At 37.5% G+C, this 18,607-nt stretch overlaps 1 pseudogene; it reads right to left on the bottom strand.

Moving 5' to 3' along the window:
• Positions 1-241: 241 nt before the first annotated feature.
• LOC118576205 overlaps positions 242-18,607 on the bottom strand; it is a 43,591-nt pseudogene continuing 25,225 nt past the window's right edge.

The raw sequence follows: 18,607 nt of genomic DNA, 5'->3' as shown, positions 1-18,607 counted from the left end.
TGCAGTGGGACAGCTGGGCTGAGGGCTCCTGAGGTTTGGGAATATCTGCGTGGACCCTGTAGCTAGGGTGGCCCAAGAACTCTTCAAAATCCAGTCACTTCTCAGATGGGTTATATCATCCCCACAACATATAAATAAAAGATTAGCTCTGTGTTTCCATGTATCTTCTACATGAAGGCTAGCTAAATATTAGTGGAGTAACAATAATTATTAATAAAAATAATTGTTATAATAACAGTAGTTAATAGAATAATGATGCCTTGAGGCATGGGGACGTTTCTTTCATGTGGTGGCCTGGTGGGGTTAAAGGCTGGTAGAAGTGGTTGTAGTGGTGATGTTCGTGATGGTGGTGGTGCTCATGTCTCTGAACATCCTGCCCAGCCTGGCTCTCATACCCACCACAGCAGGCAGCTCCCTCGCCTACTCCTGCCCCATGATGGTGGCACCTCCTACAGCCAGTGGGGCCTGCAGGCCTAGCAGCTTGCCTGGTTCTCCTTGGCTCGATGCTTCTGCTCTTGTGCCCGGGGATACCAGGTTGGGGAGAAGGGCTGGGCTAGTGGCCAAGTGGGCAGAAGGGGACACAGTGTGGGTGGTGGGTACCAGTGGAGGCTTGCTTCTTGTACCTCTGGCCACAAGGTTCATTCCCATGTTCTTGTCCTGGGCCTTGAGAGACCTCACAAAGTGCTTGCTCCCATGCTGAGTATCCTGGAGCCTTTGCTGGAGCTCTGATACCTTAGAAATGGGGTAATAAGGAGGTGGAAGGAGCCCAGGTCCACACTGTGGGGCCTCAGGTGTGGGATATGAGTGGCTTCTGGCTCATGAAAGCAAGAGCGAGTGGTGTTGGAGATTTGAGGGGGTTGCTCTGACTTCTGGGCCACTGAAGGGGAGCCAGGTCCAAACTGAGATGTGTAGTTCTCTACCCTTGCCAGGTTTAGGTGATTGTTTCTCCTCTGGATGTCCTTATCCACACAATGGTGGTGGCAACCAGGCTGCTCCAGGTGGCTGTCACCTTGGAACCTTAGTGGAGCTTGCTGCTTCTTCTCCCAGCCACGAAGCTTCTCAGTAGTCTTGGTGCCTGCTCGGAGCCTCGCACTCTGCAGATAAGTATGGTTGAAAAGGACACTCCTTTTGCTCAGGCTTCTATCAAGGGCCACAGTGAGCTTCATCCGAAGTGTCTTGCTTGATGTGGGTGAATGATTCACAGAAGAGTCAGCCACCTCATAGATGGTGTACAGCAAGCTGGTAATGTCCTCATGGGTGACTTTGCCATTGTTGCCATTGTTGTCAAAGTCATGCAGAGTGAAAGTCCATTCCTTTCGGCTGTCCTCCCCCACAGAAACAGCACACTGAAGCTCTTCAAACTTGAGCTGCATCTTGGAGCCAGGGCCAGGTTCATTCAGTTTCTCCACGCTCTTCTCATCTCCACTGCTCAGGCTATCGGGTGGTATAGCCACTTCTAGCTGGAAGTCGTCCTTGTCCCCCTCCTCCTCCTCACCGAGAGCCTCTCTGGATGTGTCATCCATGGGCTTCTGGGTGCCTTAACCAACAGTGCCTGCCAATCTCAGCTGTCAGGATCCTGAGACACTGCTTGGAAGGCGCTGCCTCCCGATCTACTGCTGGATGCCTTTCCTTACCTAAGCAGCACTCACAGCAAAGCTGTAACCTTCCTGGCTCTCCCTGTGCTTGCACATGGCAGCCTGCTTCCAGTGAAGTTTCCCCCTGCTGGGGCATGGTGGCAGGGCGACCTAAGCCATGCATTGGGCAGCCAACCCCTAGCCAGCCTTCTTGCCTCCTCCTCACAGTCTGAGAGCTGCTCTGACCTGCTCCTGCAATTTCTGACTCTGGTCTCTATTTATAGGTGTAAGTTAGTATGGACTTTGACTACCTTTGACACAATTTGTGAGCACCCAGGACCCTATGTCATGGATGCTTTATATAAATATAAATATAAATATATATGTTTATATTTATATATGTATATATTATATATAATGTATATCATAAATCTTCAACTGATAATCTAGTACTTTTAGTGGAAAAGGAAATACAGAATAATTGTGAATAAAGTTTAGAAACAGAAATTCTTAATATTTCCAAATTATCTGTACTCATTTTCTTTGGTTATTAAAGTGTTTTTCCACATTATTTTGCTGTAATATACAACATTCTTCCCCCTTTCATATTCACAAAATGTTGTATTCCAAAGTATAACCAGAATTTTTTATTAATGCCTATATAGATGTCATAAAGTAGGCAATGTGTTAGATTTTAAGGATAAAGTACTTTAAGTCATTCAGGAATGATTTTGAGCTCTACAATTTATTCTTGTCGAGGACTCCTTGTATAAATACAAATAAACAAATGTGATAATACAGTAATGTGGCAAACCAGTTTCTTAGGAATCATACAGTTTCTGCAAAACACACTATTGCCTTATTTTGACCTAACTCACAAATAGTTAAACAGCATTTCCTCCTGCTCCGGCAAATTTTATATGATATATAACAGAATTAGTTTAACATACGTATATATTGAACACAGAGTGATATTCCTATGATTTTCCAAGAGCCTTGAGGTATTTTGTATTGCTAAATCGAGTACAATAACACTTAGAATTTTATTTTAGGAAGATGTTAAACTTATCAGAATTTTTAAAACATGTTGAATTTTGGTTTTGAATATGGTTAATTATAGTTGTTGCTCTTGCAGGGGCCACAGGTTTGGTTCCCAGTACCCACACAGCAGTGCACAACTGCCTATAACTCCACTTCCTGGGAATCTTTTGCCCTCTTTTGGCCTCTGCAGGCACTGAGTCCATGTGGTGCTTATATGCATTCAGGCAAACACTCCTATGTATAAAGTAAAATAAACAAATATTTAACTTATTAGGTAGAAAAGTCATAGTTCACAATGAGGCAAAACCAATCTATAAAATATTAAGGGAAATCCAATGAAGTTATAAACTACTGAAATCTCTAGCTATGTCAATTTTAAGAAGTTTCACTTTTACACTTAAGGATTTCATTTAGGAAAACACAAAGCATAAGACACTATGTGTATGAAAAACAGTATACAGTATCTTGGTTTCTGATCTATATGCTTTTTCTTTTTAAGATTACATTTTATCCAAGAAAGCATACTATTTTAGATGATAACTTCTTGTTTACAATTATTTCTGATGTTGGGAATCATCATTTTAACTGATGAATAAATCTACTGAAGTCTGATGAAGAATAATCACAAGTGTAATTTCCCTGTCACATCCCTACATTTTTCTCATCATAGTTTTGTCCTCTTACAATCTCTCCACTCCTGAGGTGCAGATAAACAGATGAGGGTTAAATGCTTGTGTGCCTCCATAGAAATACCCTGTCTTAAAGAAACAGAACAAGGAAAACCCTCCTTTATAAACATGTCTGGTGTTCTTATAGCTATTTAGTTTCTTTCTTCTGTTTTCCTCCTTAAATAGGTATGACATTCATTTATTTTACTTCGCAGAAAATCCCACTTTGTTTTTATTAAAAAATAATATTTATACCTTAACTTCTCAAAAAGATAACTGATTTTTCTTATGTGCAGAAATTTTTTTCTTCCTTTCTCTACTTTTAGTTTCCATGTATTAGTTACAATACTTAGTTTCATAACTTTATTTAGTTAAGAATGTGCTGGTACATGGAATGAAATATCAGTGTGGCACAGAACTTTCTTTAGTGCACTGAAATATCTGTGGGTTCTGTGGTGGTTTAAATACCAGTGGCCCCCATAGGCTTATATATTTTAATGGTCGGTCATTAGAGAGTAGTGATTCTTGAGAGGGATTAGGAAGTATGGCCTTGTAGGAGTATGTGTGGCCTTGTTAGAAGAAGTATATCCTTGAGGGTAGGGGTTTCAGATATTCTAGCCATGCCCATTCATTCTCTCTATTCCTGATGCCTCCTAATCTGGATATAGAATTCTCAGCAATCTCTACAGTACCAATTTGCCTGAGTGCTGCCATGCTCTGTCAATGATAATCACATAATAAGTAAGCCGCCCCAACTAATTGCTTTCTTTTATAAGGGTTGAAGTTTTCACAGGCTTTTTCAGAAACTAATGAGATGACCATGTGGTTTTCTGATTTCAGATTGTTTATATGGTGGATTACATTATGGAGTATAGGTTTTTGAAGTATGGCCTAATGATTTTTTTGGATTTCCCCATTGTCTGTTGTTATGTCCTCCTTTTCATTTCTAATTTTTTAATTTTTACATTCTCTCTCTTCCTTTCAGTTATTTTGGATAAGGGTATGTCTATCTTGTTGATTTTCTCAAAGAACATAGTCTTTGTTTCATTGATTCTTGTTATTGTTTTCTTTGTTTCTGTTTTATTGATTTCAGCCTTCAGTTTATTGCCTGCCTTCTACTCCTCTTGGTAGTGTTTGTATTTTTTTGTTCTAGAGGTTTCAGGTGTGCTGTTAAGTTGCTAGTATGAAACTTCTCCAAGTTCTCCATGAAAGCACTTAGTGCTATGAACTTTCTCATAGCAGTGTTTCATTTATCCTGTAAGTTTGAGTATGTTATGTGTTCATTTACATTGAATTCTAAGATGTGTTTAATTTCTTTCTTCCTTGTGGTGATATTTTATTTGTGCTTCTAACAAATCAAGCTTGCCTGGGAATCAGAGCATTATGTCAGCCATTGTATTAAACATGTCAGGCAGCAGTGGCACACACATTTAACTCTGCCATTTGGGAGGCAGAGATTCATCCAGATCTCTGTGAGTTCAAGACCACACTGGGAATAGAGCCAGGGTTGTAGCACTCGCCTTTAATCCCAATACTAGTTAACAATAGAAATCTGGAGGTCTATACAGACAGAAAGGAAGTGACAGTTCTGGGCCAAAAGAAGAAATGATATAGCTAGATGGAGAGAGGAAGTAAGATGGCAGCAGAGCACATCAAGGTATATAAGGCATGAGTATACAGGAAGTAGGGCTCTTGGGTTGAGGATTTCCTAGCGGCAAGAACTGTGGCTAGCTTGTTCTATTCCTCGGATCTTTCAGCTTTCATCCCAATATTTGACTTCGGGTTTTTTATTAATAGGATCATCTAGCAATTTGTGTTACAGCTGGTGCCTCAACGTTTGTGGCATAAATTCCCCAAAAAGCCACTTGTCTGGGGTACAAGCCCGAGATTCACTTGTTAAGAGTCTCACCCCATGTGGGCTTGAGTCTCTTTGGCTTCTTCTGTCCTGATGGATTGTGGGCTCTCTCTGGATCCCCATCTTGGACTACCTTGAAACTCCCTGGGCTTCTACTGTTCTGTGCATTCAGCAGAGTTGGTGAGTCAATTAAGATACCTTAAAGGGAGAGATTATTGAAAAGAGATTTTTTTTCTACGTTAAAAAATGGGAAACATTTTTATAATGGAGGGAATTTGGTCTCTGTTTGATAACATGTTATGCGGTCTGAAAATGAAACAATTAAATGAGAGAATAATTAATGTTGATGAGATTTATACAATGTCAGTTATGAATAATATTTGTTTGATCATTTTTGTTTGATTATTAAAAGTATTGGTTGATATGAGTGCCAATATAAAAGTTTTTAGAAAAACTTGTTAAAACAGATCACAGAGATACTCACACTCAGACAGAAGAATATAAAGGAGAACCTATCTCAGCATTGAATTAACAGTTACAGAGGAACAGCTTAATGTTTTCAATCAGCCAACATTAATCTATCCAGTAACCTTTTAGTTATTGTTGTACCCAGGTCACAAGACCCAAAGCAAGACCACCACAGAGCCATTATCCAATGCAAGCACACAGAGGTTTTTTATTAACAAAACAAGCAAGCTTGGTCTGCCATCCAACATAGCAGGTGGAAGAGAATGGCCCCCCTGAGCACTCACTTTTAGGGGTTTATATAGGAAAAGTTTACATGCAGGTTGGGATTGAATGAGGGAGCTGGGAGTGAGGTAAGTATAAGGTTACTAATTGCTAACAGGATTCAGGCTATCTATAGATACATAAATTTTTATTCCCTATGTCGTGCTTTTGTTGACACATTCAGATTTATTGTCTTACATTCCTCTAAGGTCAACTTCTGTTCAGTTGAGCCCATTACTCCCCATATCTTGTTTTGTCAAGTCCAGGATACATAGATTTATTATCCCAGCCTTATATGTTCAAGTTCTAATCACTTCTAAAACTGCTGGTTAGCAAATACCTTTGGAGGAGGGGAAGGAGAAGCATCTCTCAAGACAGCTACTGATTTTTCCCTTTCATTATCAAATACTGAAGATTGTGTAGGAGCTGATTTCCTGTGCAAATGTTAATTTTGAGGAGATTCAAGGAAGCTATGCATTCTCTGTTTGTAAATCAAATGTTAAATTCATGGTCTACTTGCAATAGAATTATCCCTCAAGACTGGAAATATTTGGCTACAACTGTTTTAGAGACTGGAACACCGTTACAATGGAGAACCTGGTAGAAAGAGGAGGCTAAGACTATAGAACAATGATGTAGGACTAGAGGTATGGAAATTTCCCAAGATCAACTTCTTGGAGAAGATGATTATGCTGATATACAAAGACAATATTTATATGATGACCACATCCTAATTTTATGCCTTGAATGCTTGGAACAGAATTGAAGAAGTAGGAGAAAAATGTGAGTCATTTACAAAAGTTATACAAGTCCCAAAAGAAACCTTCAGGGATTTCTTAAAAAAGGCTGTCTTCAGCAATAAATAGGATGATACAATATTCAGAAGCTAGGCAAATAATAATTGAGTATCTGGCTTTTGAAAATGCTAATGCAGTATGGAAAAGGATAAGTAGGCCATTATAGGCAAGATCAGCACCCTTTGGAAGAATGAATCTGAGATACAATTAATAGTGAATCTCACGACCATGATAATACTTGGATAGGAGAGGTGACTTCCAGAGGTTTGAAGAAAAATAATAATGTGAGATGCTTTAATTGCAGTAAACAAGGTCACCTCAAAAAAGACGGTAAATGGGGCATTCCTAGAAACAATTTTTTTTTCAAGGAACAATGGCAACAGAATGCCCTCCCTTCTGGATTATCCAGAGTAAAGGCAAACATTGGACTAACAAATGTAGATCAACCAGGGACAGACAAAGTAACCCTTTGCCTTTGCCATTGGGAAACTCCTTGAGGGGCTTCTCCACGGCCCCTAAGGCAATTTCAGCTCTGTCCTTTCTTGCCATCATAAAAGAAACCCCTTTCCAAAACAATTAAAGAAACAAATGCCTGTAAAGGAACCTCCTCAAATTTAGGATTGGGGAAGGGTTTTTGTTGTTGTTGTTGTTGTTGTTGTTGTTTTCAGTAAAATGAAGGTATTCAGCTAAAGAATCTAAAGAACACTGGAAAAATAATACACGTGAAGAAAAAGGACAAATCATCCACAAAAAAATTGTCCCAAGAAAAAGAGTAAATTTACCTATAGGTGTGTCACATATGAAATTTCATGAGTCTTACTAAATATTTGTTTCTGCTGTTCTCTACAAATACATAACACATATGGTCTTTATGTAGTTCCAGTTCAATTAAAAATTAAAGCTGGCTTTGGAGTTGGATTATAGCTCTCTCCTCTAAATCAAAATGTGCTTGTTAAAATGAAAATCCACCTGGAGAGAGGGCTCAGAGGTTAAGAGCACTGACTGTTCTTCCTAGAGGTCCTGAGTTCAATTCCCAGCAACCACATGGTGGCTCACAACCATCTACAATAAGAAATCTGAAAAAAAAAAACTGTAAAAAGAAAAAATCTCTGTATCATGTCAGAAGTTCCATCTAATATGAGACAGAAGAAAACCAAAATTAAGAGACTATTCTATTGCCAGTAATTTCATAATTCTTTGGTTCTATTATAACTCTTTAAAATTTGTCTTAAGGTATGAATTTTACATCAAAATTTATAAGATTTATATGTATAAATATATATTAATTTTTTCATGATATTAATGATCATATAGAGTTCTAAATAATTCTAGAAAAAAGGCTTCATCTAGCTTCCTTTACATGATTTTGAGTTTGAGTCTCTGTCATTTTTCTGCAGGGAACCATGACTAAACCTAACAGCAAATTTGAAGTCTCCAAAAAGATGATGAGGCCCCGCAACAATGATTCCATTAGGATGATGATAATACCACTAAGCTGAGAAACACCACCCAAATATTGGATTTGGATTACAAACTGCTCAGGACAATTTGGAGATGGCTAGCTGAGATGATGCAGCCTCACAGACTACTCCAGCATGGACATGAGATGAGCCTTGTATTTTCACAGTATGCAGAGACTGGACAATAAATGATACAGCTAACTCTCCCAGACTTTGACAATTAACCCCAAAATTTTATTTTCAGGATTCCCTAAAGATACCATTGCCATCAGGTAGCAGGAAGTAATTTTAAGGACATGATGCCAACATTCCCTAGAAGTGGGATGGGTGGTTTTTGGCCTTTCAATGACTTACAAATAGCTGTCATTGTTTAGGATGATTGGTTACAAGTTGTTGTTGTTAATGATGAAGAGAAAGGCTAAAAAAGGAGATTATATTTAAGGTTCTTGTTTGAAAAAAAGTAAAAGATAAAGAGAAAAGAGAATATAGGTAAGAAGTAGATTGTTGAATCTACTCTAAAAAGAAAAAGGGGGAAGATATAAATTTGATAAAATAAAAAGGTAGATTTGAATCTAATTTTAAAAGGCAACTACTAGTTCTAAATATTTTACATTGTTTGGATTTTGGATATTACATACAAATTATTTAAAATGATACAAATTTGAGATTAATTTTGTTAGGAAATACTCTCCATAGATTTCTAATCTTGTTCAAGGTATTGTACCTATACAGTTCATTTAACAATATAATGCAATTTTCTAGTCCTTGAAAGTTATTATCAACTATTTAGAATAATAAAGAAAAGTAGTTTAGTAGTTAGCCACTACAATCTGTAGACATATTAGGTATGTTTTCAAGGTTAACAGGAAATGTATTTTAGATAGCCAGGTCATCTTCAAACACTTCAGAGATCTTCAGAATATGACATTTAAGATGCTTTGATAACATAGTTTTGTGTTTTTTATGAAAATGAGACATGTCTGCTCCTGACAACACCAATCTACTTCAGAGGAAATGATGGACATCAAAGAAACTCCTTATGTAGTTTAGACATTCGATGATTATAGTTATAATTTTCCTTGTTAACAAATTCAGTAAAGAAACACACTAAAGAGGTGTAAAGATTATAAGTTTGAAAGACGTCAAAAGATAGTTGACAATTGGTAATACAAGTTAGGATAGAAAGTGAATTAGGTACATTTTGGATTCATAAAAATTGGATAGATAATTGAATTTTCACTGAAATTGTCAGTATTTATTGTATATATTTATTGTACTAATTGTATATCATCTTTCTTATATTAGTTATAACTTTTTATTTTAGACAAAAAAGGGAGAAATGTGGTGATATTTTATTTGCGCTATAAAATTAAGGCTTGCTTTGGGATCAGAGCATAAAGCCAGCTACTACATTAAACATAGAGGTCAGGCAGTGGTAGCACACACCTTTAATCCTAGCATTCAGGAGGCAGAGGTTCATCCAGATGACTGTGAGTTCAAGACCACAGGTTTAGTGGCACATGCCTTTAATCCCAGCACTAGTTAACCACAGAGGTCTGGAGGTCTGTACAGACAAACAGAAAGTGATAGATCTGGACAGAAAGAGGAAGTGATGTAGCTGGATAGAGAGAAGAAGTAAGATGGTACAGAAATGTATATAAGGAATGGGTATATATGAAGAAGCTCTCTCTTGGTTTGACAATTTTAGCAGTAAGAATTTATGATCAGCTTGTTCTATTCATCTGATCATTCGGTTTTCACCCCAATATCTGGCTCCAGGTTTTTTTCATTATTAAGAAGAAATTTTTCTCCTTTTTTATTTACTGTATTTGCATTTTAAATTTACACATCAGCCATGGGTTCCCCTGTCCTACCCCATACCGCCCCTGCTCCCACCTTCCCCCAGCCCCTCCCCTCCATTCCCATCTCCTCCAGGGCCAAGACTCCCCTGGGGATTCAATTCAACCTGGTAGATTCAGTACAGGCAGGTCCAGTCCCCTCCTTCCAGGCTGAGCAAAGTGTCCCTGTGTAAGCCCCAGGTTCCAAACAGCCAGCTCATGCACTAAGGACAGGTCCCTGTCCCACTGCCTGGGTGCCTCCCAAACAGTTCAAGCTATTCAATTGTCTCACTTATCCAGAGGGCCTGATCCAGTTGGGGGCTCCACAGCTTTTGGTTCATAATTCATGTGTTTCCATTAGTTTGGCTATTTGTCCCTGTGCTTTTCCAATCTTGGTCTCAACAATTCACACTCTTACAGTCCCTCCTCTTTCTGAACAATTGGATTCCCAGAGCTCTACCTGGGGCCTGGCTGAGGATCTCTGCATCCACTTCCATCAGTTATTAGATGAGAGTTCCAGCACAACAATTAGGGTGTTTGGCCATCTGATCTCCAGACTAGGTCAGATCAGGCTTTCTCTTGACCATTACCAATAATCTACAGAGGATGTATCATTGTGGATTTCCGGGGACCTCTCTAGCACTTTGCTTCTTCCTATTCTCATGTGGTCTTCATTTATGATGGTCTGTTATTCCTTGTTCTCCCTTTCTGTTCTTGATCCAGCTGGGAAATCCTGCCCCCATAAGCTTTCTTTCCCTCAAAACTTGCCCTTCATTACCCCCATTGTAGTCCAGGTTACTCATGTAGATCTCATCCATTTCTCTGTCATTGGGTGATCACTGTGTTTTTCCTAGGGTCCTGTTTTCTAGGTAGCCTCCCTGGAGTTGTGTATCAGTCTAGTCATCTTTGTTTTACATCTAGTATCCTACTATGAGTGAGTACATACCATGTTTGTCTTTCTGAGTCTGGGTTACCTCACTCAGGATGATTTTTTCTAGATTCATCCATTTGCCTGCAAACCTCATGATGTCATTGTTTTAATCTGCTGAGTAGTACTCCATTGTGTATATGTACCATATTTTCTTTATCCATTCTTCAGTTGAAGGGCATAAGACATTTTAAAATTCATGTTAAACTTTCTTCATGATAAATGTCTTGGAGAGATCAGGATACAAGGAATAAAAGTGTAATAAAAGCAATAAACAGCAATTGAACAGCCAACATCAAATTAAATGGAAAGAAATTCAAAGCAATTTCATTAAAATCAGGAACAAGACAATGCTATGCACTCTGTCCATATCTTTTCAATATAGTACTCAAGTTCTAGCTATAAAAATAATGCAGCAAATGGAGATCAAGTGGATATAAAATGCAAAAGAAGAAGTCAAAGAATTGCTATTTGCAAATGACATGATAGTACACATAAGTGAAACTAAGAATTCAACAAGGTACTGCTACTTCTGAGAAACAGCTTTATAGAAGTGCCAAAAACTTATTAGCCATCTTATATACAAACAATAAAGGGACCATGTTGCTGGAGAGTTTCTCTTCAGGTGCCACCAAGCCCTTGCGGTCCTACAACCCATGTATAAAATAATCACTCAGATGCTTGTATTACTTATAAACTGTATGGCCATGGCAGGCTTCTTGTTATCTACTTCTTTTATCTTAAATTAACCCATTTCTATTAATCTATAACTTGCCAGGTGGCTCATGACTTACCTGTACCTTACATCTTCCTTGTCATGGTGGTGGCTGGCTGGTCTCTCTCCTCTGCCTTCTACTTCCCCAAATTCTCTTCTCTGCTTGTCCCACCTATACTTCCTGCCTGGCTACTGGCCAATCAGTGTTTTATTTTAATCAGTCAGAGCAACACATTTGACATTATTGAACATCCCACACTTCCCCTTTTCTTTTTTTAAAAAGCAAGCTTTTAACTTTTATATAGTAAAATTACAGATTACAAAACAATTATCAAGCAAGAATTACAGTTACAGTATTAAAGAAGCTATCTGATCTATCTTATATTTGTGAGTCTAAGGTTTTATATCTAACTTATCTTTTATCATAACTGAGGAAATTGTAACTATCTAGTGTTCAACCACATCAAAGACCTCAGAAGGATATAATACTACCTAGGAAATGGGAAGAGAATGCAAGCTACTTTTGGGAGTCTTGAGACAATAGACAGAGACAACTGGCAGCTTGGACAGTCATACAATGTTCTTTTGTAAAGTTGGGCCAGAATTGCTCTAAGCACTTTGTAGTCCAAAGCTGATCTGTAGATGATGTTTGTCAGCTTAGTGATATAATTTTCCACGTGGAATTGTCGTTGTGGGGCCCCATCTTCTTCCTGGAGATTTCAGTTGATGTTAGGCCTTGCCGTGATTTCCTGCAGAAAACTGAAAAGAGACTCAAACACAAAGACATGTATAGGCAGCTAATCAAAGCCTTTTCTCTAGAATTAGTTAGTACTCTATATGACCATTATTATCTTAACGAAGTTTAAATATATATATCTTGTAAATTTTGATATAAAATTCATACTTTAAGAAAAGTTTTAAGAATCAGAATAGAATCAAGGAATTGAGATTAGTAATAGAATAGTCCCTTAATTAATTTGGTTTTTCTCCTGTCCCATGTCAGAAGATGGCTCTTTCTTCTGGTATGATCCAGGGAGTTTTCATTTTCCTTTTAACAACATGCTTGAGTTTTAAGGGGGAGAGAGCCATTCTCCAACTCGTCAGCTTTAAACTTTAATTGAACTGGGACTACAAGAAGACCAATAGTATTAATTTTTTTAGAGAAGAGCAGAAACAAACATTTAGGAAGATTTGTGAAATTTTGTAGATGATATACCAATAGGCCATTTTATTCTTTTTCCTATGACAAATGATTTGTCCTTTTTCTTCAGTTGTCTCATTTGTTCTTCAGATTCCTTAGCCTTCATTCTCCTAAAAGAAAAAAAAAAAAAAAGACAAAAAAAAAAAACCCTTCCCCAAGACTAATTTTGGGAGGTTCCCTTTTGGCAAGTTACATCTGATTAAGTGAAAAGGCATGTATTAATGGTATAAGTGAGTTTAAACTGGATGGTCATGTTGGTTGATGAACTATCACCTCCTTTAATTAAGAGGTCTCTCTTGTTCAAATCAAACATTTCTCAATTTTGATGGTACCCACAGCTTATCTTCTCCTGCACAAACAAAAGCAAAACCTTGTCCCCAACGTAACACATACCCTGGTTTCTATTCTGAGGTCAGCACATCCTTGAAGTATATAGGCTGATTTAATTCTGTTGTTTTTTCTATTAACCAATGTCTCTCTGCAGCAGTTGTTCCTTTCTCATTGGCATTGAGAAAATTAAAGTTAATAGACCATTGTGCAGTCTATTTCTGGGGGTTTTTGTTACCCCTTTCTGTTTATTTATCATGTCCTTTAGAGTTCTGTTGTATCTTTCTATAACTGCTTGGCTTGTAGGATTTTGTGGTATACCTGTAATATGATTTATATCATAATAAGCAAAAAAAACCTGTTTCATTTTAATAAAGACATATGCTGGAGCACTGTCAGTTTTAATTTGTGCAGGTATACCCATGATGGCCATGACATCTAGCAAATGAGTGATTACAAAATCAGCTTTTTCAGAACTCAAAGCAGTCGCCTGTAGTTAGAGTTTTCCTGCCTGGCCCAGTCAGGACAAATCTCTCTTACCCGCCAGTCCCACAGTTGCTCAGACCCAACCAAGAAAGCACACAGAAACTTACATTGTTTAGAAACTGTATGGCCGTGGCAGGCTTCTTGTTATCTACTTCTTCTATCTTAAATTAACCCATTTCTGTTAGTCTATACTTTGCCACATGGCTTTTGGCTTACCAGTGTCTTTACATGTTGCTTTTCATGGCGGCGGCTGGCCGTGTCTCTCTCCAGCCTTCTGCTTCCTAGAATGCTCTTCTCTCTTGTCCCACCTATACTTCCTGCCTGGCCACTGGACAATCAGAACTTTATTTATTTTAACCAATCAGAGCAACATATTTGACATACAGAACATCCCACGGCAGTTGTCCATTGAAATCCTGAATAAGTATTGATAGTATGGTGTACATATTTCAATTTTCCAATTCCGCAAAGTGAAACACATCCATCTGCCAGATTTCATTCCTCTGAGTACCCTTTGGGTTACATCCTGCTGATAATGGTATCTGATTGTAGAAGGAACAAGTAGGACATTTCTTTACAATTTCCTTGGCTTGTTGCCAGGTTATGGAAAAATCCTTTTTTAAACCTTTACTATTGACATGATGTTTCTTATGAAATTCTGAGGCCTCCAGCACATTTCCTATCAATAATTTATCAACTCATCATTACCTTGTGCTAGAGGGCCTGGCAGACCAGTATGGGATCAGATGTGAGTTATATATAAAGGATGACTCCTTTCCCTGACTGTATCTTGTAATTGAATAAATAGTGAAGTTAATTCTGAAACATCAGGGATAAATTCTGCAGTCTCTATATGTAATACCACTCTTTCAGCATACTGAGAGTCAGTAACTATGTTGAGATTTCTGAAAAATCCATTAATACCAACAGAATAGCATACAATTCCAATTTTTGAACTGAATTATAAGGACTTTGAGCCACTTCGCTTAAATTTTCTGATTTGTAACCTGCCTTTCCTTGTTTGTTGGCATCTGTATAAAATGTCCGAACTCCAGATATGGGTTTTTCATGTACAATTCGAGGCAAGATCCAATCAGCTCTCTTTATAAGATCAATTCTATTGCTTTTAGGATACTTGCTGTTAATTTCTCCCAAAAAATTACTGCAAGCTCTTTGCCAAGGTTCACTTTCTGTCCATAACTTTTCAATGTCCTCTTTAGTTAATGGTACAACAATTTCTACTGGGTCTATTCCTGCTAATTGACGAAGTCTCAATTTAACTTTCAAAATTAATTCAGAGATTTTTTTCCACATTAAGTTTTTTATTTTCATTTGGTTTATTTGGTAAAAATATCCATTCCAATATAATATCTTCTCTCTACATGAATATTCCTGTAGTAGAATGCCTAGAAGGTAAAATAAACAAAATGCAATCTAGCTTTGGATCAATACGATCTATATGTTCTTCATGTACTTTTTTTTTCTACCAAGGCCAATTCTTTCTCAGCTTTGGATGATAATTCTCATGGACTATTTAAGTCCTTGTCACCTTCTAAGGTTTTGAACAAATTATTCAGTTAATCATTTTTTATCCCAGCAATAGTTCATAGATGAGTAATGTCCCCAAATAATCTTTGAAAGTCATTAAGAGTCTGTAGGCGATCTCTCCTAATTTGTACCTTTTGAGGTCTAATTTTTTGTAGCTCTGTTTTATATCCTAAATAATTAATAGAATCTACTCTTTGTATCTTTTCTGGAGCAATTTGTAATCCCCAGCAAGGCAATATTTTCTTTACTTCTTCAAACATTCTTTCTAAAGTATCTGCATTTGAGTCAGCTAGTAAAATATCATCCATATAATGATAAATTATAGATTTAGGAAATTTTTTACATATCAATTTGAAGGGCTATTGTACAAAATATTGGCACAGGGTTGGACTATTCAACATTCCTTGTGGGAGAACTCTCCATTGAAATCTTCTAACCAGTTGAGAATTATTGTAAGTAGGCACTATGAAAGCAAATCTTCCTCTGTCTTTTTCTTGTAAGGGTATTGAAAAGAAACAGTCTTTTAAATCGATAACTATGAGAGGCCATCCTTTAGGTAACAGAGTAGGCAAAGGAATTCCAGATTGTAGAGAGCCCATTGGCTGAATTACTTTGTTAATTGCTGTAAGGTCTGTTATCATTCTCCATTTACCAGATTTCTTTTTAATAACAAATACAGGAGAATTCCATGGGCTAGTAGATTCTTCAATATGCTGAGCATTTAACTGTTCTTTTACCAGCTCTTCTAAAGCCTGGAGTTTCTCTGTTGTTAAAGGCCATTGATGAACCCATACAGGCTTGTCTGTTAACCATTTTAAAGGTAGAGCTGTTGGTGTCTTTGGAAGATCATCAGTTTTTGTGCCCTGTTCTTGTATAATATGGATGGCTGGTTACCACTCATTAGAATAATACCTTCTAATATTTCTCTCAGAAACATGTGCTAGTTTATGATTTATTTCTGAGGTTGGAGGGATGTTAATCTGAGTATTCCATTGTTGTAACAGGTCTCGACCCCACAGGTTCATGGCTATGTTAGCCACATATGGTTTTAATCTGCCTCTCTGTCCTTCTGGGCCTATACATTCGAGCCATCTTGCACTCTGTTTAACTTGAGATAATGTTCCAATTCCTAACAGTTGAACATTTACCTCCTGAAGAGGCCAAGATGGATGCCAAAATTCTGGTGCAATTATGGTCACATCATCACCCGTGTCTACCAGACCAGACAACAAAACACCATTTATTTTTATTGTTAATTTTGGTCTTTGTTCATTTATAGAAGTTTGCCAAAAAATTTTCTTTATGGTTTCTCCTGAATTTTCTGTTCTCTCTGTCTCAGTTGTTCCATTACTCTGAGTAGCCTGGTTTATTCCAATAGGCATTTGGTTATTTAACTGCTCTGAGTAGGGGTCTCCTCTACGATTGCAGGAAAGGTCTGAACTGGATTCACTGTAGGGGCCTGCCTGAGGCCCCTCTAGAAGTTTCCCAAAGACTGGGGCAAAGTATTACCTTGTCTGTCCCTTGTTGATCTACATTCATTGGTCCAGTGTCTTCCCTTACCATACCTTCTACATACTCCCAAAGGAAGGGGCATTCTGTTGCCATTGTTCCTTGAAGAAACATTGTTTCTAGAAATGCCCTGTTTACAGTCCCTTTTCAAATGTCCTTGCTTTCCACATCCAAAACATCTGAAATTTCTCAAACCTCTTGAAATTTCTTCTCCTACCCACATATTATCACGATCATGAGCCTCAATATTTACCATGTCTCTAATCCAGTCTTCCAAGGGTGCAGATCTTGCCTTTAATGGCCTGATTATTCTCTTGCATGCTTCATTTGCATTCTCAAAAGCCAAAGATTCAATTATTATCTGGCTATCTTCTGAATTTGGGACCATTCTCTTTCCTGCTAAAGTCAGTCTTTGTTAGAAATCTGTGAAAGATTCTTTTGGGCCCTGTATAACCTTTGTAAATGACTCAGTTTTCTTTCCTGGTTCCTCAACTCTGTCCCAGGCATTCAAGGCTGCCATTCAACATAGAATTAGAGAATGCAAATAGATCCATATCTATCACCCTACATAAAACTCAAGTAAGTAGATAAAATAGTCAATATAAATCCATTTACACTGAACATGATAGAAGAGAAAGTGAGGAAATAGCTTAGAACACATTGGCACAGGAGACAACATCCTGAATAGCACACAAATAGTACAGATACTAAGGTTGACACCTAATAAATTGGAACTCTTGAAAAAGCTCAAAAGTTGTAGCATGAATATTAAATGGTCTTATTAATAAGAGCAAACCCAGAGTCAGGCATTGGGGTAAATGCTGGAAGATCAGAGAAGGAGAACAAGCCACAGCCACCTCACTTTGCCAGTTCCTCAGCTAATCCTGTTTCCTCAGACTGGAAGTGTCTGAGTCCTCATCCAGAATGAATCTCAGATGAACTGTGCTGCTCAAAAGTCTAAAAGTTTAACCAGCCAAATGCTTCTAGTTTCTGGTCTTCATGCCTTATATATCTTTCTGCTTTCTGCCATCACTCCCTAGGATTAAAGGCTCACTTCTTAGGTACCACCACATTCCCCCTTTTTTGTCTAAAATTTAAAAAAGCTTATAACTAATACAAGAAAAACTATCCAATAAGTATATACAATATATACAGTCAAGAATTACATTAACAATTTCTAGTACATTAACATTTGACTGATTCAGACAAAAAAAACTCCATTATATATATTAACAATGTCCAGTCCAGTAACATTTGATAAACTCAGACAAAAAAATTTCATTACTTATCCTATTTAAAACAAGTAGTTCCTTTTCAAAAGATTCAATGGCCTTCTTCTTAATCTTATATCCATATTCTCTTTTCTCTTTTCATAATAGATTCAACAATCTACCTTTTGTCATTCCTATATCTTCCCCCTTTTCTTTTTAGAATAGATTCAATGATCTACCCATTTATCCTATTATTTCTTTATCTTTTTTCTCAGAGCAGATTCACTGATCTCAAATCTATATTCACTACTTTCTTTTTTAAACAAAAACTCTAAATCTAATCTCCTTGTTCAGCTTTTTTCTTGACCATTAAAAATTAACTACTTGTAACCAACCATCATAAACAATGACAATATCCATATCTCATTAAACAACCAAAAACATCCCATCCCACCTCTTGGGAATATGGAAGTCATGTTCTTAAAATTACTTCCTGCTATTTTGAGGCAAAGGCATATTTAGGGGATCCTGAAAAGATAAATTTGGGGTTAATTGTCAAGTCCTGAGAGAGGTAGCTGTATCATTTGTCCAGTCTCTGCATAATGGGAAAGTGCATAGCTTATTTCAAGTCTTTGCTCCAATAGTCTGTGAAGCTGGATCATCTCAGCTAGCCTTCTCAAAATTGTCCTGAGTAGTTTGTAGTCCAAAGCCGATCTTTGA

Source organism: Onychomys torridus, unplaced genomic scaffold, assembly GCF_903995425.1.
Source record: "Onychomys torridus unplaced genomic scaffold, mOncTor1.1, whole genome shotgun sequence".
NCBI lineage: Eukaryota > Metazoa > Chordata > Mammalia > Rodentia > Cricetidae > Onychomys > Onychomys torridus.
This window is presented reverse-complemented; position numbering and strand designations above follow the sequence as displayed.